Below are 24,180 nucleotides of genomic sequence, written 5' to 3'. Positions count from 1 at the left end.
AATTCCAAATCTTTGGGGATTCCTTTTAGGTCTTATATGTTATTTCCATTTTGGAGAATTTAACAGAAACCAGTGACTACAACAATGTCAACAAAAAAAGGAGATAACACAGGTGGTTAAGAGAATGGATTTGAGGATCAGACAAACTTCTTCATTTTCTCTTCTTACTTGAGGTTCACATCATCTCCTGCTTGGGACTCTACGTCCCTCACCAAAAATGACTAGCAGCTCTGTACAGCTTTTCACCACTGACAGTGTTTTCCATCTACAAAATATTTCACGTGAGATCACAACAGCTCTGTGAGATAGACATTATTGTTTTCATTTTATCAAAAAGAAATGAAGTTCATAAAAGTACCTTACCTAAGGTCACACAACTAAAAAGCAACAGGATCACGATGCAACTCTGATCCTCTGGCTCCAAACCTGGAGCTCTTTCCAGCAGACTCACCCAAGATAATTATGAGCCATCCCGATGTATACTTTCACTGCATTTAAAAAGAAAACAGCACGGGGATAATGATGGAAGGGCATCATGGGATGTTGCTAATGTTCTATTTCTTGATATAGCACTAGTTATCCACAGGTGTGTTCACTTTCTGTAAAGTCAGGAGCTATATACTTTATAAACTTTTCTGTGTGCATGTTATACTTTAAAAAGCAAATACCAGGCAAAATTATGATAGAGACTAATCAAAATTCAGAAGCTTTAAGTTGGATGCCTCAGGGCTACATACATATTTATCTAACTTCTCAAGGAGCAGCTACATAAAGGACACCTACCAGTTAAATAAGCACAAAATCCTTGCATACTCAAACACCATATCCACCCACTGGGATTAGGAGAAAGGGAACCCCAGGAAGGGGCCAAGAGTATAGTTAATGAAAAAGAAATTGGCACTGAAAAGTAGAACTATCCTATATCATCAATGATAAGATATTTCAATTTCAGAAATAATAAAAATGTGAAAAAATGGCCAATGCCAATTATAAAATGCATTCTAATTTTAGACTGTTAAAATGTAAAAACAACAATAACAAAAGATGGGCTTCCCTGGTGGCGCAGTGCTTAAGAATCTGCCTGCCAATGCAAGGGACACAGGTTCGAGCCCTGGCCGGGGAAGATCCCACATGCCGCGGAGCAACTAAGCTCGTGCTCCACAACTATTGAGCCTGAGCTCTAGAGCCCGCAAGCCACAACTACTGAGTCCACATGCCACAGCTACTGAAGCCCACACGCCTAGAGCCTGTGCTCCGCAACGAGAAGCCACGACAATGAGAAGCCCGTGCACTGCAACGAGGAGTAGCCCTCACTCACCGCAACTAGAGAAAGTCCGCACCGCAGCAACAAAGACCCAACATGGCCAAAAATAAATAAATAAATATTTTAAAAAAGAAAAACAATAAAAGCCATTTAAAAATAAATGAAATGTAATGTTCTAAAATCTCAAGAGGTGGTTCAACTGTAGAACTGTAGAACCATAAACCTGTGGAACGTTAGGGCTAGGAAGGACCTTGGAGATCAACATCTCCTGGTACAAGCTCTTCATTTTAGAGGCCCTTGTTTAACAGTTGTTAAATGATCTTATTAAATTAAAGCTCACACATCAAAAAATTTAGAACTACGACTACAAAATTGGTTCCCTTACTCCTGGGTTCTCTTTCCACTACCCAGATACCTCCACTAAACCCAAGAGAAGATTTACAGGATAACTCTGTTTTTACTTTCATAATTCTTTATTTCATTAACTCACTAAAAATAATTAAAGCACCTCTTAAAAATTAAGATGAAAAACTGTTTAGGAAACTTCAATTTTTACTTAGACAAGTTTATATTCCTTGTTCTCTAAAACCAATGAAGCAATACAAAGTTAGATAAAAAACAAAATTAGTACTCTCTCAGCCTCCAAGTCCCCCCAAAAACATAAGCACAAATATATTTTTATATTTAAGAGGATTCTTTTTATTGTTCTCTATTTTTCAAAAGCTAGGCTTACATATTAACATTGCTCTGCAACTTATTTTTCTCACTTAATAATTGATCATGAACATCCCCCCCAAGGATCAGTAAATAAAATTCTAACTCATATTTTTAAAAAACTGTATAATAACAGTACATATAAAGGATATACCATAATGTGTTCACATATTTTCCTATTGATGGACATGGCTATTTCCAATGTTAGCATTTCAAACAGTGCTGTAATGAATATCCCTGTACATATTTCTTTATAAATGAAACAAAAAAACTATTTCTACACACACGCTTTCCTTGTTGTCCCACGTTTTGACTGCTTCTTTTCCTATCATCATCCGTGCCTTGCTTGCTCACAGAATTCTTCTCAGGGCCCCGTGTGATAACCGAGAACAAAGCAATCTGGAGAATGTCAAGACGCGACATGTGATGGTTACTGTTGGTAAATTAGAATTGGCCTGTCTGGCCGCCTCTCCCAGCCACCTGCGCACAGTGCCCGCCCACCCCCTCATCCATGCACTCCTTGTTCTGGTCTCGGCAGCTGCTTCCAACTCAACTGACGTGGGCAGAGCTGGATTGGGGAATTAATCCTACTGTGTCACACTCCTGACCCTGACAAGTGCAGACAAGCCCACCAGCAATCCAAACTAGTGGGAAGGAGAGAGAATACATGATCACTATGAAATAATATAATACAAAAGTACACAGAGTAAAATGCAAAACTCCCCATTCACCAAACTTTAACCCACATTTGCCAATGGCCCTCCCCTCCTCAGAGGTACCACTGTTATAAGTTTGCTGTATAACCTTTCAGAATTTTCCTAAGCATGCACACACACACATACATATATGTATATATACATGTCTGTATAGATACACATAGATATGTATACATACATATACATATGTATACACGTATGTGTGTAGACAAAGAGTGTGTTTGGTCTACCTACCTGTTGTCATACTGTATACTTTGTCCTGCAACTTGACTTTTTTTTTTTTTTGCAGTACGCGGGGCTCTCACTGTTGTGGCCTCTCCTGTTGCGGAGCGCAGGCTCTGGACACACAGGCTCCGCGGCCATGGCTCACGGGCCCAGCTGCTCCGCGGCATGTGGGATCTTCACGGACTGGGGCACGAACCCGTGTCCCCTGCATCGGCAGGCGGACTCTCAACCACTGCGCCACCAGGGAAGCCCCTGCAACTTGACTTTTTCACTTAAAAATTTTTGACCTGTTTCTTATTAGTATATAATGGATTCCTCATACTTTTAAGAGCTCATGAAAAATGCCACGGTAAGGTTGTGCCACTTTATTTTCTCATTTTGCTATGTTTGAATATTTAGGTTGTTCATAGTGTTTTGTCATGACAAAGAATGCTCCATCGATAATGCTGGTGAACCTCTTTTTACATACAAGCTAATATTTCTCTAGGATATGTACCAATAATTGGAATTGATGAAGTCTGTGCATGTTAAATGTTGACAGGTACCCAAATTAGCATCCAAAAAGGTATATACCAATTTATAGTTCCACCAACAGAACATAAAACTTCCCTTTTCGACACCCTTCCAACAATAGATGTTATTTTCTATTTTACCAATATAAAGGATAGAAAACAATATACTATTGTTTTAATTTACATTTTCCTGATTTCCAGAAAAGTTAAATATCCATATGTGTAATTAGTCATTCTTATTTTTAATGGAAAGTATTACCATTTTGAATTTAAACAAGAGAACTCAGAGAGGCTAAGGTGACATAGCTAGTAAGTAGCAGACATCAAAGCTAAATTTTTGAACAACTTCCCATCAAAGCTAGGCCTTCTGACTATCTAAAGTATTTTCCACTACCCAGAGGTCAATAAACTATGGCCTGAGGGCAAGCTGCCCCAATTCTGTAAATCAAGTTTTACTGGAATACAGCCATGCCCATTCATTTATGTATTGTCTATGGCTACTTCAGTTCACCAATGGCAAAGGTGAGTAGTTGCAACTACGTGGCCTGCAAAACGAAAAAGATTTATACCTGGGCCTAAACAAAACAATAACTCACATTTAACACCTAAAGAAAAGTTTCATAATGAGATTAACTGTTGTCCAATTGACTAGAGTGTGGCTATCTTAGACAGTGTGGCTCATTTTAAAATAAAGTATATGCAGTACAGGTCTGGTATATAATATTGAAGAAAAGAATCCAAAACACTCAAAAGAAGTCAAAAGACACTCCTCTACTTCTTGGTTAGGACACTACTCTAAAGAGTTTCCTATGTGCTATTCATCATCTTCCTTGTCTCTTTAATTTCAACTAATGGGAAACAGATCCGGTTCCTACTGTCCTTCAGTGACTTGGACGAGCAATGTAGCTCCCACTCACACGTTACAATGATAATATGAAAGCAAAGGAAGCCCCACTATTTCTGCTGCTAAACACACCCCCATCACCACATCATAGGGGTCTCTCCTTCCCTTTTGCTTATAGAGAGAAGATTCACCAGGAAGGAGCTAACATTTCCAGTATGTCTAGCCAACTGCTAAGAGCTAGGACCCTGATTTTTGTGGGAAAGGAAAGCCAATTCTCCCTCTCTATATCCTACCCTTCTGAAGATCCTGGCCACAAAAGTAATTAATTTCAACTGGGAACTTTAGGCCATTCAGCTCCTGTAGGGCAGATGGGGAAAGTGCCATCATCCCCATTTTATACACGGGGAATTGAGGGGAATTGACCTTTCATTTTAGCAAATGCGACCTTCATACACTGACACTCCCACCCACGCCACTTTCTCCTTCCATCCTCTCCCAAATATTGATTTTATATAATAATGGCAAAGAAGCTATCATACTTTCCTGGAGAGATAACTTAATCTAGGGTTTTGATTGAGAAGTTAATGATTAAAGAAGGAACAGTGTATTTTCTCATGTAAGTAAGCAGGCATTCTTTAAGTGGTTCTCTGGAAAGAAATTTGGCAATACATACCAAGAACCTAAAAAATGTCCATATTATGCTAAGTGAAATAAACTAGACACAAAGGGACAAAAATTGTATGATCCCATTTATGAGGTACCTAGAATGGGCAAATTCATAGAGACCGAAAGTAAAATAGAGGTTACCAGGGACTGGGGGAGGAAGGAATGGGGCTATTGTTCAATGGGTACAGAGATTCTGCTTGGGATGACAAAATGTCCTGAAAATGAACAGCAGTGATGACTGCACAACACTGTAAATATACCTAATGTCACTGAATTGCACACTTAATTGTGAATTTTAATTGTGAATTTAAGGGCTTCCCTGGTTGCGCAGTGGTTGAGAGTCTGCCTGCCGATGCAGGAGACGCGGGTTCGTACCCTGGTCCAGGAAGATCCCACATGCCGCGGAGCGGCTGGGCCTGTGAGCCATGGCCGCTAAGCCTGCGCGTCCGGAGCCTGTGCTCTGCAACGGGAGAGGCCACAGCAGTGAGAGGCCCACGTATCGCAAAAAAAAAAAAAAAAAAAAAAAGTTGTGAATTTAACACTTTAAAATTTAAAAAATTTTAAAGTGAGACTGCTAAAAAAAACAAAGTTTGTGTTCTTTGATCAAATAATTCCATTCACAGCGATAAAAGTTTAGAAAATTATCTGAAATATAAACAAAGATATATTAATATAATTATTTATCATTATGAAAAACTGGAGAAAAACTAAGTATCTAACAATAACTCAAGTAAATTATGATATATCCATATGATGAAGCCTTATGCAGTCATTAAAAATATTCTAAATAATTTTAATGACATGGGGAAATGTTGAATTTTAAAAGCACTATATATAGTGTTAGTGTGGTATGACTTTATTTTTTAAACTACATATACAAGTGTGTATGTGATACATACACACACGTGCACAGCTGTGTGTGAATATGCATGTTATATTTATAAGGAAATATATCAAATAATGTTTATTTGTGAGTTGTGGAATTATGGGTATTCTTACTTCCTCCCTTAAAAACCTTACTTTTCATGTTTTCTAAACTGTACCATGAAGTACAATCAGGAAAAAAAATTTAATTTCACATCATTTGACCCAGTAATTCACTTGCAGAGATGTATCATAAGAAAATAATGAAAAATACTGATCAAAACTTATGCATAATAATGTTCATACAAAGATACACCAGAAATTACTAATTATAAATTAATAAAAACTATTAATAAGTAATTGTTACCTCTGCAGAGTAGGATTAGGATAAAGGGTGATGTGCAAGGGACTGACTTATTATATATATTACTTTTATAATTTATATCTAAGTATTAGAGTATTGTTTAAAATAGAAAAAACTGAAAGCACTATAAAAATCCTATATGATAGACTATTATGCAGCCATTAGAAATATCGCGAATTCCCTGGTGGTCCAGTGATTAGGACTCTGAGCTTCCACTGCAGGGGGCCCAGGTTCGATCCCTAGTCAGGGAACTAAGATGCCACAAGCCGAGAGGCACAACCAAAAAGAAAAAAGAAAAAAGGAATATTTGTAAAGAGCTTCAGTAACATTATAAACATATATGAATTTATATAATGAAAACAATGGGAAATGGAAAAAAAGCAGAAGACAAAATTGTAGGTAACATATGATCTGGACTATGCCACACAGAAATGTGCATAGGTACAAAATATCGAAAGGAAACACTAAAATGGAAATAACTGATTTTCTCCAGATGGTAGGGCTATGGATGATTTTAGTTTTCTTTATATTTTTCTGTATTTTTCATATTTCCTACAGTGAATATATACTATTTTCAATCAGTTCAAAAAAATGTTTTTGGTTTCCACTGTATATTCAAAAGGATTAGCAGTAGTAAGGAACTCACTAAACAAGACTGTAGGATGTATAGGCCTAAGAAAATCTTCATCTTTGGGGAGTGGCGAAGGCGCAGTCTAAAGGGACACTGCTGACTATTTCCTGCCTTCTTGTGGTTGGAGGTGCTTTAGAAAATATAACTAAGGAATCAAGTACATAAACATTAGATGGCTGACAAACTTTATACTTTAAGAACCAAGACCACCACCTTCTCAACCCTGAAATCTAAGACCTGACACTTGAAAAACACTCCAAAACACTCAAGAGCTAACTCCATGAAGAATAAAATCCAAATCCCTTAGCATGACACTTAAATGTTCTTTAAGATCCAACCATCAAACATCTTTTCCAGCCTCATCTCCAGCTCATTCCTCTAAAATATCTTCTATCTCAGGAACACTTTTCCCAGACATGCCAGGCATTTTCCAGGCTCTGTGCCTTTGCCCATGCTGTGACCTCCTCCATAATGCCCTTTCTAAAAACCGAAAAAGGTAAAAAACATTTTTTAAAAAAGGGAATTCCCTGGTGGTCCAGTGGTTGGGACTCTGTACTCTCAGTGCCAAGGGCCCGGGTTTGAGCGAACTAGGATCCCACAAGCCACGTGGCACGGTCAAAAAAAAAAACAAAAATCAAAAAAACCCAAAATGTCCTTTCTTCTGAACTTAAGGAATTCTAATTCACCCTTTGCAACCTAGCTCAAATGCTTTCTCCCTTCAGAAGCTCTCCTTGTTCCCCCCAATTCAGGAATAATTAATTGTTGTTTCCTCTATATGCTCCATACTGCTTGCTCCTCTACACACTTTACTTCATTCCTCCTTGGGTCAACGTTAGCTGCATATGTATTTCACTTGACTAATAAGCTCCTGAAGAGCAGAAACCATCTTATTCACCTATCAGCTCCGTTCCAGCACAATGCTTGCACACCGCAGGTGCTAAATAATGCTGCCCAACTGAATGACAGCCAACTGGCCCTAATTTAGAGAATTCTTTCAGTGAGGCAGCCAGCGAAGCCAAACTGTCAAAGAGGACAATCCCTCTACTTTAAAGCCACATACCTAGCAAGAGTAACCAGCAGAAAATGTCATGGGCCTGCCACTTTAAGGGGACTGGCAAGCTGACTGTGTTTACACAATCCTAATTAAAACTAAAGGGCACTGAGGGAAAGAAGAGAAATAGGGAGATTAAGAGGTGTGGACTCTACAGATCACCTCCTCCTCTGTTTAGAGCCCAAATCTCCCAGCCTAGTACATAGCGAACTCACCAAGCAGCCTATTCTCTCCTTGCTGTCACTGTAGGATCTAAGTATTGAAAAGCAACTGATTAGGTCTCTCCAGCAACTGGCTCTGCTCTTAGGCATTTAATTTCTATTGTGGTTACATGGGGCTTTTTCTCTAAATGATTCCCACACTGCTCCAATCATTAAGAAAATCCCTTTAAAGAGAGGCTTGAAATTAACAACAGCAGGGAACAAAGTCTCTAACCCTTCTAAACCACAATATCCACACTGTCCATTTTGATGATATTCACCCCCACCTCCTTCAAACAATAGGTCCTACCAGGGAACGACTACCTCTCTCAAGATCAGCATGTCCTGTGATTGTTTTTCAGGAGAAAGCTCCCAGTGCCTGCTTCTCATTAAATAGCTGCTTCACGTTTGATCACTCAGCTGTGACTGCGAGTAGAGAGTATAGTCACTACAATTTAAGGACTAAAAAGGAATTCCACTCCTACCTCCCTAGTCTAATAGTCAAGCAGCTTAGAACAAACAGATAGCTCCCTACCTCAAACCTCCTTTGGCCTACCTGTTTTCAGATCTAGAACTCTTAGTATCTAACTCTTTCAATGAAGAAAAATGAAGAAAACATGGCCGTGAGAAAGAGAATCACAAAGTGACTTAGTGACAGAACCTTTTGATTAGGATGCTTAACGCCTTATTTTCTTGACTAGTTATCAACAAGACACCATTTCCAGGAACAAAGTCCAGGATACTACAGACAGCCTAACTGAAATGCGTTCAAGACAGCCCCTCTGGGGCTTCCCTGGTGGCGCAGTGGTTGAGAATCTGTCTGCCAATGCAGGGGACACGGGTTCGAGCCCTGGTCTGGGGAAGATTCCACATGCCGCGGAGCAACTGGGCCCGTGAGCCACAATTACTGAGCCTGTGCGTCTGGAGCCTGTGCTCTGCAACAAAAGGCCGCGATATTGAGAGGCCCACGCACCGCGATGAAGAGTGGCCCCTGCTTGCCACAACTAGAGAAAGCCCACGCACAGAAAGGAAGACCCGACACAGCCATAAATTAATTAATTAATTAATTTTTAAAAAAAGAGCCCCTCTGCTTCTCAAACTGCTGAGGAAAACAAATAAACAAACAACAACAGACAACAAACCAAGTAAGCTGATACATCATTTCTCCTACAAAAGACTGGAGCTACCAAATCATCTGCTTCAGCCACGCCACCTGGGAATCACCCTGATGCACTATGGTGTGCTGGTGAGCAGTGGCTGCTGCAGCCTGAGCAACTTGTGGCTGCTGAGTCTTCTGGAGCCGGGACTGCAGTGGCTCCTCAGCTACAATGTCCCATAGCAGCATGTTCCAACCTTTTTGACCCTCAGCACATTTGTGATTTGGGAGGACTACCACAAGAAAGGTTAATTTTCCCCGCCCACTATCTTGTCACTTTGACCTAGAAGCAGGCATACGCACAGGGAGTAAAAAGGAAGTGACGCCCTTTTAAACAAACATTTCCAATCTTGTTGAATCAAGTGAAAACTGTAATCAAAATAGTCTCCTAAGATTTACAAGGCACTACTTTGGGAACTGCCTTTAAAGGCTACTCCATGCGAGACACACACAAAAATTAAATCTTATTATTTTACAGTCACACCTCATTCTTCACCAGAAAAGATACTGCCTTGCTTGTCTTTGGCTCACAACATCTTCTAGGTGTTTCCAAAAACTGAATCTACCAAGCAAGAGTGAAGATTTGCTACCTCTGAGAATATTCAAAAGATTGGCTGAGAGGCCAAAGATGTTTTGAGCACTGGCAGCATCACCTGAGTAAACGTAAAGGCTGAGAACACGATTACTTCGAGGGGGACAAATTTACAAATACTCTAATTGTCCCAAAATTACAATGAAGGGGACAAGGTATGGGCAGTATATGTCACGTGTGTTAAAGATAAACTGTTATACTAATTTACAGCCACACATTACATAATCATAAATTTTGGCTCTGGAAGAAATCTTCAAGATCATATAATCTAAACTGCTCATGTTTACGTATAAGAAAACTATAGTCCACTGGGGTTAGGCAGTTTGTCCCTGGTCACACAGCTGGTTAGCAGTAATCAGGACTAGAAACCTAGTCACCCTGACTCCCAGCAAAAGCCACAAACACCCTAATCCATGCACCTCCCCCTTCCTGTTCCTCGCTGCTGTCTTTCAAAGGGGAGATAACTCAGGACACTAAAGCACAGCAAGAATGGTTTTGAAACCCAGTTTCTGAGAAATGATAGCTTAAGATCAGGACTTCTCTGCAGCGGCTCCTATGAGTATGAGCCATCGTTTAGTGCCTGGTTCACAAGAGTTCTGGGTAATCTACCTCACAACAGGGGTCAGTGAAACCCCCTAGACTCTCCTCCCACAGCTAGAAGAATATGTTTATTAAACATCTCTGCCCACCTCCTGCAGTAACCTGTTTACTTCAAGTAATTGAAAGAAGGTTACTTAGAAGAACCTGGATCAAGGAAAAAGAAAGCAGTAGAGATCCTGTTCGGGAAAAAGCTGACCTATGAAAAAGCAGAGAGAGGGTAGGAACCATCTTGACTTACCTCCTGGTGAACAGCTTTCTCAGGTTCGGACAAAGTGATCCCTGGCAATCTGGCTTATAATTAGCCTCCACCCAAGGAAGGGGCAAAGGGACAGGAATGCTGTTCATTCCACCATCCCGCCGACTGTTGGTCAGCTGAGCCTCACATCATCCTGGGCAGCCCCAGCATTCTGTAGATCAGACAGCCACCGGAAGGGAAGCCACGCAGCCTAGTTCAATGGGGTGGGTCAGTGGCAGAGCAAGGAAGAGTCACCGGGGCAGAAAGTCTGGCCTCCTGTGGCAAGACAGCCAAACCACACCCCAACGTGGTCAGCACTGGGGAGGCTCTGCCGTGCTAGGGCTCCAGTCTCTAAAGCAGGAAAGGTCCTTCCTCAGGAGGCTCCAGACCACTCACATTTCTAAGTGTGTCCCTCCTGCTCAAAAGCCTTCCGTGGTTTTCTTCCTAAAGCACCATATCTAAATCCCTTGGCTTAACTGTCCAAGCCCTCCACTATACAGCCTCAAGTCATTTATTCAACCTTATTTCCCACTGTTCCACAGTGTACACTCTGAGCTAATCAAGCCAGTCTTCCCATTTCTCTCTGCAGGAGCCAAGCCCTTTCTCATTTCCATGCCTTCAGTTATCCAGCAGTGGTAAATTCAAGCCCCTTCAGGGGTTAGGCAGGTAATAGAAATGAATGTTCCAGTGTGGCACATGGAAAAACGAGGAAGTGTTGCCCCCACCTAAAGGCATTCAAATGTTTTAATTCAAGTATTTATGCAATATTTCACTCTGAGCATCACAATAACATTTTAAAGAGTTACCAATACTCTTTCTAGCTTGCACGTAAGGAAACTTCCCTGAGGTTAGGCAGCTGTCAAAATGCTGAGTACAGTCTCTAGGCCTGTCTGAAACCAAAGCAAGAGCTCTAAACTATTAGGCTTCCCAGCAGTACAAACACCATGAAAGATACAGAGCTCTAAACTCTGGAGAGGAAATTCACTTTTCATGATATATAACCTTAGTAGTGGGATGAGAAGTCCAAATAGCAGCTTGTCTAACCATACTCCAACTGCCTCAAATTCTATCCATCTTCCAAACCCCATCTTCCTACTAAAGTCTCTCCTAGCACCTCCAGGTCCTACTGAATTCCCTCTTCTCTGATGGGGCTTACAGATTAGACAACATAACTGAGTGCTAAATTATGTACTGTCATGCAAAACTGAATACTGTTTGCATGTGTTTTCTAGCTTCACTAATCAAACTACTGTATTAACCTATCTAGTTTTACCAAAAATGTTTAACCTGTATCTAGTCAAGAGGAAATAGTCATACAAATCCAAATTAAGAGACATTCTGCAAAAAGCTAACTTGAACTCTAAAGAATGTCAATGCTATGACAGATGAAAAGGCATTCAAGATTAAGGGATTTAAAAACTGTTCAAAGTTAAAGCAGAATAAAGGCTTGACAAAGTCGTGACAACTAACGCATGCATGATCCTTCAATGGATCCTGAACTGACAAAAAGTCTATGAAAGACATCATTGGAAAAATTAGAGCAAGCTGAACAAGTACTGTATACCGGATGAATTGAATTTCTGAGTATAATTTTATTGTGGCTATGATAGGAAGATACTCTTATTTTTTTAGGAAATACTTGTGGAAATATTTAGGGATGAAGTAACATGATGTTTACATCTAACAGTCAAAAGGTTCAGAAAATGAAGGATAGAGACCAAAAATAGCAAACTGTTAACAATTAGTGAATCTTGGTGAAGAATATACAAGCATTTGTTACATTATTCTTGTTAAGTATCTGTAGGTTTGAACAGTTGGGGAGTAGGGAAATCCTGTATTATAAATACACTTGTTAAATATTCAGCTCTGTGAGAGGTATAATAGGCACTCATTATGATTTGCTCACTGCCTAAGGAAACTGGGCTTTGGGGGTCAGCAACCAGACAGAGTCCACTTTGCAGTCGTTCATGAGGGGTACCATGGCAAACTCTAAGGGAACAAGAGGTTTCCCTCAAACTCACATCGTCACGCCATAGGAAAGACAGAAAAGTAGGCAATCAACGCTATTGTTACCTCATCCCTCACTGAGACCATCCAGAAGTCAGGCACTTGACAAATGCCCCCTTACAGGGCAGAATGCAGTTGCTACCCACACACAGGACCAAGACCTTGGGTCACACTGTATTCACGTTGCCACAGGGCACCAAAAACTTGACAGCCTGCAAAGCAAGTGTCTCTAGCCAGTCACAGGAAGGCACCCAGGTGGTCAAATAAATAAGCCTGAAATACATGCACAGTCTTCACTCCTCACCAGACAAACCAGTCCTGAGCTGCAATAAGGCAGAAGAAATATGCAAGGCTGAATCACTGGCATTTCCTGCACTGGCTTCAAAGAAACTGGCCCTTAAAGAGGACAGAAAGGACAGCTGACACAGCTGCCAAGAGAGGCCTCAACCCAGAAGCATGCTGTGCAATATGCCCTCTCTCCCTTCTACAGCCACCAGATCATTTTACTTCTGCCAAGTGGCCCCTTATTAGGGTGACTGACTGCCCAAAGGCCAATCCTTAGCCTTGACTCTCTCCTCCCCTCATTGACAGCCAAGATTCTGCCCTTTCCAGACAGCTCCTCCCCCAATTTAGCAGAAAGAATAGTCAAAACTATTCCCCCCAAACCTCCATCAACTGAAGTAAGATCTCCAGAGGTGTAACATTCAGCTTTCTTCTCAAACCTACCATGTTTAGCATTTTTACCAAAGACAGAATGAAAACATGTAAGGTCTACTTGTTAAACTTTGGAATTGTAAACTGTGAAGAAAAGAAAATACAATGTTTTTAGATTTGATCCGGCAAAAAGATCTTAACAGCTTCAATGATACCAAAAATAGCCAATAAATAATTTAACAGGACTACACATAAAGCCCTGCATTTAGAATAAAAGAAATCAACCAAACTAACATGGGATGGTAAGGACCTGGTACAACAGTTCATATTAAAAATGTTGCCTTTGGGGGGAAAAAAAGGCTGCCTATGGTGGGAAGTGGAGGACAGGCTGTTACTCCAGACACTCCCCTGCGAACCATCAATCTGACAGACCTACCCAAAACATCAATGTGGCTCAGGTCATGTTAGTAGAAGACGACTCTGTGCCCCACCTCTGAAAAGCAAAGTCAGAGCACGTGCGAGAAAGAATGACAACCACTGTGGTGAAGGGTCTGAAAGTCATGTCATAGCAAATGTGAGGGGAGAACTACAGATGTTATGCCAGGGAAAACATGAAAACTTTTTTCAAACATATGCATGCTTGTCATGTAGACAAGGAGAAAGACTTACGTGTCCCCGTGCAAGAAGCCAAAACCAGAACTAGTTAGTACAAGTTAAAGGAGGATAGATTTTGGTTTGATGTAGGAAAGAACTTTCAGCACAATAAATAAGAATGTGCATTATGGAACCCAGAATGCTTGGATTAGAACACCAACCCTACCACTTACAAACTGTATGGCTTTGGGTAGATTAATTTATAGTAGAAATAATAGTACTTACCTCATAGAACTTTGGGAAGCAGTTCATGTAAAGTGCTTAGAACAGTATACGCTGAAAAAAAAGAAAGGCCTCTATTGCTATTACTAACTGTTGATATAATGGACCAGATAACCCGAAAAGATTCCTACTAAATATGCCTGGAAATGCTTAGAAAAATATAATAAAAATCCTTTTACACTTGCTAGTTAAGTTATTTTCTCTCAGCTCCACACCTACCCTGTTATGCTCTGCTCTGTGATGCTGGGGCTCGGACTCCACCAATACTATCTCACCTTTGCCAGCGGGCTCCCAGTTAGGTTCTGTCTACAGGGGGTGCTAAAGGGAAAATGGAAGGCAGGAAGAGGCTGCAAGGGATTTCCTTCTTCCTGTGGCTTGCTGTTTCTTGACAACAGCAGTTGATTCTTCCCTGCTTCTTTCTAAACTCCCTCTCAGAGGCACCAGCACCAGCAGGGCAGGGCTCAACCAAACCTGGCTCCTCCAGGCCCCTCCTGTGAGCTCCTGAGAAACCAGCAACGCCCTCTCCTCAGAGAATCAGGGTGCATGCAGTTCCATCAGATCCCTCCAGAATTCTAGGTTCTGACAACCCCTACCTTCTTCCCTTTGTTTTTCAGTCCTGGATGAGGCAGGTGCTTTATGCAGTTATTGTATCAAAGTTACTTTAAGACTCCCTTTTTGCTCTTTCAGCCCTCCAACAAGGGATTAAACTAAACACCTTTACTGAATTCACTCTATTAAAATATCTGTGTGTGGTTTCTATTTTCCTGATAGGATCCTAACTTACACTAGATAAACTGAACTCACAAGAAAGTAGGAGAAATCCCAGGAAACAGAAAGAAAGAAGCTGAAAATTGAATTAGTGAGGCATAGCTGTCCCAGCAATGTAAGGAATTCGTGACCTCCTCATAGTCCAGGAGATCTTGAGCCCATAAAAAAAACCCTGAGATCTCTGTATAAAGGCTGGGATCCTCAGTAAAAAAGACAGACTAGGAAAAAAAAAAATCTGTCCACAGGGAAATAAGAGAGGTTGCCTTGCTCATCTAGTAAAGTGGGAGGAAAAAACTTTCTAGGAGGGCTTCCCTGGTGGCGCAGTGGTTGAGAGTCCACCTGCCAATGCAGGGGAGGCGGGTTCGTGCCCTGGTCTGGGAAGATCCCACATGCTGCGGAGCAGCTGGGCCCGTGAGCCATGGCCGCTGAGCCTGCGCGTCCGGAGCCTGTGCTCTGCAACCAGAGAGGCCACAACAGTGAGAGGCCCACATACCGCAAAAAAACAACAACAACAACAAAAACACAAAACTTTCTAGGAATTAATAACCATAGGTGCACACAAGAGGTGGATTTGGAGTTAAAAATTTATACTAAGTCTGTGGCCTGGAAATCTACAAGTACAGAAAAATTCCAGACATTTTACTCCCAGGTTGGGAACAGCCTTTAGTTCCCAGCAGGAGCAAATACAAAGTTGCTGCAGGAGATACACAAATGGCCAAAAGATGTTCAACATCATCAGGAAAATGCAAATTAAAACCACAATAACACTACACCTCCATGAGAAAGGCTAAAATTAAAAAGACTGACAATACCAAGTGTTGGTAAGAATATAAAGAAACTAGAGCCCTCAGATACTGCAATGGGAACATGAAACAGTACAGCCACTTTGGAAAACTGGTAATTTCTTAAAAATTTAAAGATAACATGCCATATGACCCAGCCATTTCACTCCGAAGAGTCAAGAAAATACATGTCCACTCAAAGATTTGTACATGAATGCTCACAACAATTTTATCACAACAGCCAAAAACTGGAAACAACCCCAATGTCCATCAACAGTAAATGATAAACAAAACTGTATGATATAGTCATATAACAGAATACTACTTAGGAACAGATAGTAACAAATTACTGATATATGTACTAAATAGATAAATTTGAAATGCATTACACTGCCTGAAAGAAAGCACACATAAAGGTACACTCTATATAATTTGACTTAGATAAAATTCTAGAAAATACAAATTAATCTATAGTGGTTCCTGGGGCCAAGGGAAAGGGAAAGATGAACTGTAAAGAGGCATAAGGAAACTTTTAGGAGTGATGGGAATGCTCTGTATCTTGATTGGGGCAGCTTTTTATAAATGTATAAATCTGTAAAAACTTTTTTTACTTTAAATAAAGCGTATTACAAATACATAAATTATAATTAAGCAAAGCTGATTAAAATAAAAAAGCTGTTCTTGAGAGAACTGACCTCAACTCAAGCTACATAAGGCTATCATAGATAATACTCCTTTGAATATGAGCTCACAATCCAAAATTATAAAATACTTGAGGAAACAATCCATCATGACAAAGAGTCATTGAAACAAATGGCAAGATTACACTCGAAAAGCTTCAGAAAACTGAACAAACACAGGAAGTTAAATTTATTTAAAATTAATATAGATGAATTGAAAACACAGGACAAAAACAAGATACCATGAAAAACAAAGAGGCAGATTTGAAAATGAACCAAAGAGTACTTGAGGAAATGAAAAACTTAGCTAATGAAAATAAGAATTCAAAAAGTAAATTTGGGGCTTCCCTGGTGGCACAGTGGTTAAGAATCTGCCTGCCAATGCAGGGGACACGGGTTCGATCCCTGGTCCGGGAAGATCCCACATGCCACAGAGCAACTAAGCCCACGCGCCACAACTACCGAAGCCCATGTGCCTAGAGCCCATGCTCCAAAACAAGAGAAGCCACCGCAACGAGAAGCCCGTGCAACTCAACAAAGAGTAGCCCCCACTTGCCGCAACTAGAGAAAGCCCACGTGCAGCAACGCAGCCAAAAATAAATAAATATTTAAATTTATATGTTAAAAAAATAAATTAGTTCTAGCTTAAGAGTAATTAGTATGCTAGGAGATAGATTTAAGGAAATTATCTAGAGGTAACATAGAAAGAGAGAGACAGAAATCATGAAGAAAAGAATAAGAGATGTGGAGGTCAGAATTAACAATAGAAGGTTCAAGGTAAGTTAAATATGAGATCAGGGAGAGGCACTATTTAAAGAGGTATATGCCAATAAAATGGACAACCTAAGAGAAATGGACAAATTCTTAGAAATGTACAATCTCCCAAGACTGAATCAGGAAGAAATAGAAAATATAAATAGACCAATTCCCAGTAATAAAATTGAATCAGCAATTTAAAAAAACTGCCAATAGGGGCTTCCCTGGTGGCGCAGTGGTTGAGAGTCTGCCTGCCGATGCAGGGGACACGGGTTCGTGCCCTGGTCCAGGAGGATCCCACATGCCGCGGAGCGGCTGGGCCCGTGAGCCATGGCCGCTGAGCCTGCGCATCCGGAGCCTGTGCTCTGCAACAGGAGAGGCCACAGCAGTGAGAGGCCCGTGTACCTCAAAAAAAAACAAAAACAAAACAAAACAAAAAAACTGCCAATAAACAAAGGTGAAGGACCAGACGACTTCACAGGTGAATTCTACCAAACATTTAAAGAAGAGTTAACACCTATTCTTCTCAAACTATTCCAAAATAATTACAGAGAAAGGAATGCTTCCAAACATTTTCAAGGCCAGCATCACCACAACACCAAAACCAGACAAAGATATCACAAAGAAAGAAAATTACAGGCCAATATCACTTTATAGTTGTGAAAATCCTCAACAAAATATTAGCAAACCAAATTCAACAACACCATAAAAGGATCATGCACCATGATCAAGTGGAATTTATCCCAGGGATGCAAAGATGGTTCAATATCCACAAATCAATCAGTGTGATACACCACATTAACAAACTGAAGAATAAAAATCATCTAAATGAATGCAGAAAACACTTCTGACAATATTCAACATCCATTTATGATTTAAAAAAAAATAGCATCAAAGTGGGTCTAGATGGGACTTCCCTGGTGGCGCAGTGGTTAAGAATCTGCTTGCCAATGCAGGGGACATAGGTTCGATCCCTGGTCCAGGAATATCCCACGTGCCACGGAGCAACTAAGCCCGTGCGCCACAACTACTGAGCCTGCACTCTAGAGCCCGCGAGCCACAACTACTGAGCCTGCGTGCCACAACTACTGAAGCTCACGTGCCTAGAGCCCATGCTCCGCAACAAGAGAAGCCACCGAAATGAGAAGACTGTGCAACACAACAAAGAGTAGCCCCTGCTCACCGCAACTACAAAGTGCACGCGTAGCAACAAAGACCCAATGCAGCGAAAAATAGATAATTTTTTTAAATGACAAAAAAAAAGGTGGGTCTAGAGGGAACATCTCAACAAAATAAAGACCATGTCTGACAAGCCCACAGCTAACATCATACTCAACAGTAAAAAGCTGAAGGCATTTCCTCTAAGATCAGGAACAAGACAGCATGCCCACTCTCACCACTTTTAGTCAACCTAGTATTGGAAGTCCTAGCCACAGCAATCAGGCAAGAAAAAGAAATAAAAAGAATCCAAATTGGGAAGGAAAAAGTAAAACTGTCACTGTTTGCAGATGACATGATACTACAGAAAATCCTAAAGGGGCCACCAAAAAAAATTAGAACTCATCAATGAATTCAGTAAAGTTGCAGAATACAAAATTAATATACAGAAATCTGTTGTGTTTCTATACACTAACAAAGAATTATCAAAAAGAGAAATTAAGAAAGCAATTTTATTTACAATTGCTTAAAAGGAATAAAATATCTAGTAATAAATCTAACTGAGGTAAAAGACCTGTACTAAGAAAAAGACAAGATGCTGATGAAAGAAATTAAAGATGATACTAACAAATGGAAAGATACACCATGCTAATGGATTGGAAGAATTAATACAGTTAAGTCCCCTACATACGAACAAGTTCCCTTCCAAGAGTGTAAGTCCAATTTGTTCCCAAGTCCAACAAAGTTAGCCTAGATGGCCAACTAACATAATTGGCTATATAGTACTGTACTATAATAGGTTTATAATACTTTTCACACAAATAATACATAAAAAACAAACACAAAAATTAAATTTTAATTTTACAGTAGAGTACCTTGAAATGTACAGTAGTACCAGCTACATCACTGCTGTTTTTATGCTTGCTTCTGGACACCCTGGGCTTGAAATAAAGATACTGTACTACTGTACTGTACAGGGTACTGTACAGAAAAGTACACAAAAGCAGAACCACTTGTAGAGGATGCATGCACGTGACAATGTATGCCAGACACGTGAACTACCTTATGTGATTGGACATTTGAATACATGTTCGCATCTTTGAAAGTTTGCAACTTGAAGGTTCATATGTAGAGGACTTACTGTATTGTTAAAATGACCATTCTAGCCTAAGGCATTCTACAAATTCGGTGCAATCCCTATCAAAATACCAAGGGAATTTTTCACAGAACTAGTACAAATAATTCTAAAATTTGTAATGGAAACACAAAAGACCCTGAATAGCCAAAACAATCCTGAAGAATAAAACTGAAGGTATCATGCTCCCTGATTTCAAACTATACTACAAAACTATACTAACCAAAACAGTACACCAAAACAGACACACAGGGGCTTCCCTGGTGGCGCAGTGGGTAAGAATCCATCTGCTAATGCAGTGAACATGGGTTCAAGCCCTGGTCCAGGAAGATCCCACATGCCGCGGAGCATCTAAGCCTGTGTGCCACAACTACTGAGCCTGTGCTCTAGAGCCCGTGTGCCACAACTACTGAGCCCACACACCACAACTACTGAAGCCCGCATGCCTAGAGCCCGTGCTCCGAAACAAAGAGAAGCCTCCACAATGAGAAGCCCACGTACCGCAACAAAGACCCAATGCAGACAAAAATTAATTAATTAAATAAATAAATTTTAAAAAAAGACACACAGATCAATGGAACAGAATAGAGAATGCAGAAATGAACACACACTTACATGATCAATCAATCTACAACAAAGGAGATGAGACTATACAATGAGTAAAAGTCTCTTCAATAAATAGTATTAGGAAAACTGTACGGCTGTACATGCAAAAGATTCAAACTGGACTACTTTCTCCTTTCTCATACCATATACAAAAATAAATTCCAAATGAATGAAGACTTAAATGTAAGACCTGAAACCATAAACCTCTTAGAAGAAAACTCAAGCAGTGTGCTCTTTGACATCAGTCTTAGCAATATTTTTTTGGATATGTCTCTTCAGGCAAGGGAAACAAAAGCAAAAATAAACAAATGGGACTACATCAAACTAAAGAGCTTTTGTATAGCAATGGAAACTAGCAACAAAAAAGTGAAAAGAAGACCAAAACATGGTATGGGAGAAGATATTCACAAACAATATATCTGACAAAGGGTTAATATCCAAAATATACAAAGAACTCATATAACTCAACATTAAAAAAAAAACCAAATTAAAAATTGGGCAGAGGACCTGAACATTTTTTTCAAAGAAGACAAACAGATGGCCAATGGCCACATGAAAAGATGCTCAACATCACTAATCATCAGGGAAATTCAAATTAAAACCACTATAAGATATCACCTCATACCTGTTAGAATGGCTATTATCAAAAAGACAACAAACAACAAGTCCTGGGGAGGATGTGGAGAAAAGGGAACCCTCTGGCACTGTTGGCAGAATGTAAACTGGTGCAGCCACTATGGAAAATAATATGGAAGTTCCTCAAAAAATTAAAACAGAACTACTATATGATCCAGCAATTCCACTCCTGGGTGTTTATCCAAAGAAAACAAAAACGAGGTGAAAAGATATATACACCCCTATGTTCATTGCAGCATTATTTATAATAGCCAAGATATGAAAGCAACCTAAATGCCCATGGATAGATGAATGGATAAAGAAGATGTGGTACATATATCTAATGGAATATTACTCAGCTGTAAAAAAGAATGAAATCTTACCATTTGCGACAACACAGATGGACCTAGAGGGTACTAGGTCAGTGAAATAAGTCAGACAGAGAGAGACAAATAATGTACCATTTCAATTATATGTGAAATCTAAAAAACATAACAAAACAGAAAGAGTCACAGAGAACAAACAGGTAGTTGCTAGGGAAGCTGACTGGGGGGATGAAAAATAGGTGAGGGAGATTAAGAGATACAAACTTCCAGTTACAAAATAAGTGAGTCACGGGTATTAACTGTACAGTGTGAGGAATATAATCAGTAATGTAATATTTTTGTATAGTGACAGATGGAATAACTTTTTTGGTTTTTTTAAAAATTTATTTTATTTTTGGCTGCATTGGGTCTTTGTTGCTGCGCCCGGGCTTTCTCTAGTTGCAGCAAATGGGGGCTTCTCATTGCGGTGGCTTCTCTTGTTGCGGAGCACGAGGCTCTAGGCGCGCAGGCTTCAGTAGTTGTGGCTCGCGGGCCCTAGAGTGCAGGCTCAGTAGCTGTGGTGCATGGGCTTAGTTGCTCTGGGGCACGTAGGATTTTCCTGGACCAGGGCTTGAACCCACGTCCCCTGCACTAGCAGGCGGATTCTTAACCACTGCACCACCAGGGAAGCCCGGAAAAACATTTTTTTTAAATAAAGAGGGGAATTTTTACAAAATTGAAAGGTATGAAATCTCAGATTGAGGCATCACTATAAGCCCCCAGTAGGATAAAATTAAATCCACACCATGTAATGAAACTGCAGAACACAAATGACAAAAAAAAAGGATCTTAAAAAAAAACAGAGAAAAAGGCAGGTTACATACAATGAAATAATAGTTCAATTGTGAGCACAGTTCTCAAGAGTAACAACAAAAAGCCAGAATTTCTGTAAAATGACATTTTCAAAGCACTGGGAAAAAAAATAATTGGAAGCCTAGTACGCAGCTAAACTATCAATCAAGACTGACAAGGAAATAACGATATTTTCCAACAGAGTATTTACCACTAACAGACCCTCACTAAGAAAACATCTGAAGGGGGAATTCCCCAGTGGTCCAGTGGTTAGGACTCCGCACTGCCACTGCAGGGAGCACAGCTTCGATCCCTGGTCAGGGAACTAAGATCCCGCATGCCGCTGGCATGGCCAAAAAAACCCCCAAAAAACAAAAAATTGAAGGATGTATTCATCTATTTGACACAAAAAGAAGGGATAAAACACAAGAAAGAATAATGAAAAAACAAACAGTAAATGTATATGGGTAAAATGAAATAATCAGTGACAGCACAAAACAATTATTATTTATTAGAATTGTTCTAACATTAAGATGACTACCTTTGGAAGTGGTCTCATTCTTGGAAATGCGCATTTTGAGTCTGGACAATATGTTTCGATATGTTTAATGTAAACTGGGTAAGAGGCTGAAATAAATGACCCCTGACATACCTACTGACCATAGGGTTTTATCAATTAGACACAGCTGTCAAAACATTCCCTGATCAGCTCTGTTTATCCATCTGTGGCAGGGCTTTCCCCTATCTTAACAGTTCTAGAACTCAAGTTTTAGTTCAAGGCATTCTTCCCACTCCCATATTCCATAAATTAAAAAATGAACATTCTAAATAGAAATGTTCCTTATATGAGCTTTTGGTTAAGATCTTCTAGTTTGGGGGAGTACAGTTTGGGGCTTTAGACTGTAATTCAGGCTTTACAATTAGTCATCACTTGCTTGAACTTGGGCCAAGAAGAGAATACTTTGGCAGCTTTTACTAAGAAGTATGTTCCTCTTCCTCTGAAGGAGAAAAATACCCACAGGAACAGAGAGGGAAGGAACACATACATTCATCCCTGCTGGCTGAAAGATGCCTTACTTGATGTTAACATTCCCTCAAGGTTCCCATATATTCACAGCAGTAAAGATCTCCACAATGTAGAGCTCCAATTCCCTTCTCATCAAAGGTTTCTGCTCACCACACTTGATTATCCAGAACTTTAGAAACACATGACCAGACAACATGACCAGGCAACAGACCCCAGAGAAAGGTAAGCATGCGTTAAAGTAAGTACTATCACATTTTTCGAAGGCAGTGCCCTTCCAGGCAAGAGGACATAGTAAGAGGTTCAAAAGCCACTAAATACAGATGGAAAAGCCAGGCTCCTATCCCCTTTCAGCCCAAGTAAGCTCATTCATTTCAAAGCATACGTTAATGACCATGATACATTTCACACCCTGCATAGGCATGAGGATGGAGGTACAAAAGACACCGTCTCTATCTAGTAGGGGAGACAAACAAATACCAGATGAAAAGCGCTATCTCAGGGGTAAGCAAAAGAGGGCGCCCAGAAGAGGCAGCATCAACCCAGCTGGGCTCTCTTCCAACAAAAACCTTCACACAGTCACATCACTTATAGTCAAAAATGTTTACTCTCCAAGATGCTTCCAAGAAACAGCTTACCTGATTTCACCCTCAGAACCCCAGGAAAGTAGGTAAGGCAGGTAAATTCGTTGTTTACATCATAAGTGAAAAGTGAAGCTCAAAATAAACTGACTCGTTAGTCCAAGACAACCCGCACAGCCAACACAGCCCCTCCCCCCCCACTTAAGCCCAACTCCACAAAAACCCCGGTATAGCCAACCACGCACTATCTATGCAACCCTGGCCAAGCTGAACATAAACCTCAGATGGCCCACCTGTAATAAAGTATAATAATGCTGTTAGGAATATTAAAAAGATCCATATAAAGGGTGTGGCACAATGTCTCAAACGTCGTTGGGGTTGAGAAAATGTTTATTACTACTACCACTATTGTTAACAATAATAGGCGAAGCCTCCCCACTACAGGAACCCTCCGCGACGAGCCTTTCAGGAACCCGCATTACCGGCACTCGCGTCGCCCTCTGACACGATTCCATGGACACGCCCCCAAACAGACCCTCCCCGCTAAGCACGCCCGGCACCTCCCCCTCGGACAAGGCCCTCTCCTCACAAACCTTACCCTAGATAGACTCTCCCCAGTCAGCCTCGGTTATGAAGGAGCCCTTCCGCTCACACCCGCCTCTCCAGCATCCCCCTTGGGCCCGGGCATCCCTGCGGGCGCCCAAACCACACGCCAGCAGCGGTTACCTGGCCCCGCTCTCCCGCTCC

General features: G+C 40.6%; 1 protein-coding gene across 4 annotated transcripts in view; it reads right to left on the bottom strand.

Annotated features, from left to right (window-relative positions):
- NUMA1 (nuclear mitotic apparatus protein 1) overlaps window positions 1-24,180 on the bottom strand; it is a 90,763-nt gene that overhangs the window by 49,011 nt on the left and 17,572 nt on the right. Inside the window, exon 1 of one of the 4 annotated variants that reach the window (XM_073808527.1) lies at window positions 24,160-24,178. The exons of 1 other annotated variant lie outside the window; for it this stretch is intronic. The gene's annotated coding sequence lies outside the window, so the exon portion shown is untranslated. Of the gene's footprint in view, window positions 1-10,637; window positions 10,776-24,031; window positions 24,179-24,180 lie in introns of those variants that run through there. 2 more of the 4 variants (XM_033862378.2, XM_073808526.1) reach the window with 2 other exon arrangements.

This window comes from Tursiops truncatus, chromosome 8 (genome assembly GCF_011762595.2).
Source record: "Tursiops truncatus isolate mTurTru1 chromosome 8, mTurTru1.mat.Y, whole genome shotgun sequence".
NCBI lineage: Eukaryota > Metazoa > Chordata > Mammalia > Artiodactyla > Delphinidae > Tursiops > Tursiops truncatus.
This window is presented reverse-complemented; position numbering and strand designations above follow the sequence as displayed.